We start from the raw sequence: 2,382 nt of genomic DNA on the forward strand, positions 1-2,382 counted from the left end.
GATAAAAGTGTAATTACAATTCATGTTTCCAATTTGTATCGAGCTATGTATCTTACATTTTTATTTTATATCTTACACTTAGACTATATCAAAGTAAAATAATCGTCAGTTAAAAATTTGTAATCTATTTATCTACATTAACATATCTTACACTTTTGTTTTATAACTCAAGTATAATTTTTAATATGATACTAATGCGGTCTCATTTTTTTAAAAATTATTATCGTGACAGGGTACGCGCGTACTCTAAAACTAATTATTATAATAAGTATGTTAACGTTTCTAGCAAGAACATGAAAGGAAATCTTGTGGTGTTATGCTTCTAGGTTATGTGCTGAAACGACACTTAAATTAGAGTTGTTGACCAGACTCTTTGAAGCTGGTAGTTTGTCCCCCTTTTCGTTGATATCGCCATATGTTGTTGTTCAATATTCGACCTTCTCTTTAATTCATGTCAGTTTTTAAACTCAGTTTTGTATTTGGCCTCCACTTCGTCACTAGTGCACATGACACATGAGTATCATAGCAGATTTTTCAATTGTACGCCTCGTAATTAGTTGGCAACGATATTGAGATGACAATATTGTCATTTACGTGTCCACCTAGAGTGGAGGGAAAGCGAGATATATTTTACGTAACTAATTTGCAAATATCATCATATCTGGACCTAGAAAGTACTAAGTTATCATATCATACTATAAAGTTCTAACCTAGAAAGTACTAAGGTGAACTCCAAATTGCCCGTCAAAAATTTGAACATCTGTTTTACCCTTAACCTAAACCTATTTTTATACTTTTTTTTTTTTTTAACCACAAACTGAACTTACTTTCCAACCGTTCTACCCTTAACTTAAAATTATTTTTATACTATTTGGGTTATAACAAAAACCGAACTTACTTCCCAGTAAATGAAAATGTTGTAATTCTCACTTAGTGCAGCCTATTGTTTTAGTTTTATGACCCTACCTTCTTTTTTACAAATGAAAGATTTACTTTTACAATAACACCCTATATTCAATGACTTGGACGTTCATTTTCCGATACATATCTTAAAGGTACAATTTATGTTAACCTTTAGAATGCCTACTCAGTGTGCCTGAGTTCCTTTCAACGTCCAACTTTTGGACTAATTAATATACTTTGTGAGAAGTTGAAGTAACTCTACACGCACAATATATGTCATTATTTATTACTTAGATCATGCTCAAACATCAAAAAGTGCATAACTAATAAAGAAGGGAGCATGCTTAACAGCTGATTCAAGATTGGGAAATCAATGACCTACTCACTCTCCTTGCAGCCTTGGAAGACTATAATTTTAGTCCACATATACCTGACAGAATCTTGTGGGGAAGCTCTAAAGAAGGGAGGTACACAGTCAAAGCTGGTTACTATCATCTGTGCTCTCAGAATGGCATCCTGGAGGATTGGCCTTGGAAACATGTGTGGAAGATTAGACTACCTCTGAAAGTCTCATGCTTTTCTTGGATAGCACTTAGTGGAGCATGCTTAACACAGGACAACCTCAACAAAAGAGGCATAACCTTAGTGAACAGATGCTATTTGTGCCACCAAAGCTCAGAGGATGTCAACCACCTATTTTTACACTGCCCTCTCACAGCTGATCTCTGGAACTTCTTCCTTTCTATTTTAGGTTTACATTGGATCATGCCTCAGAACATTAAGGAAGCATTTATTAGTTGGCATTTTTGGAGAGTTGATAAAACCATCAAAAGGATCTTGAGGATGATTCCAGCCGTAACCTTTTGGACTGTCTGGACTGAAAGGAATAGCAGATGCTTTGATGGGATCTCAACTCCAACTTACACTCTTAAGGCCAGATGCTTAGTTAGATTGTTTAGCTGGCATTTTCATTCTCCTGTAAACAATGTTGATAATTTTTTGGATTTTGTTAGCTCCTTAATCCTAGCATAGACATAGTTCTGGAGCTAACTTTAGGCTGCCTTGTAATCTGCATCTTCTGGATGCCTTTTATTACTGATAATTACTTACTTCATCAAAAAAAATAAAGTAATTGTTCTTTATCTATTGCAAAACTTCTCTACTAGATCAAATCAAATTTGATCATCCAGGTCAATATTCTATTCAATAACCTTCCCATCACTAATGAATGAAAACACTTGTGTACTTTGGTAGACAGGACCAAGCCCACACTTCAGATTGTCCTTATACCACTTGATGGACTACTCAAAACTCAATATTGATGGTTGTAGCAAAGGCAATCCTGGTCCAGCAGGAGCAGGGGATTGCTTAAGAAACCATATGGGGCAGTGGCGGAGCCACATGTATTGAAGGGGTGTCAATCCACACCCTTTGAAAAATTATACTGTGTAGCTAGATAAAAATCATATATATATATAT

This window comes from Nicotiana attenuata, chromosome 1, assembly GCF_001879085.1.
Source record: "Nicotiana attenuata strain UT chromosome 1, NIATTr2, whole genome shotgun sequence".
NCBI lineage: Eukaryota > Viridiplantae > Streptophyta > Magnoliopsida > Solanales > Solanaceae > Nicotiana > Nicotiana attenuata.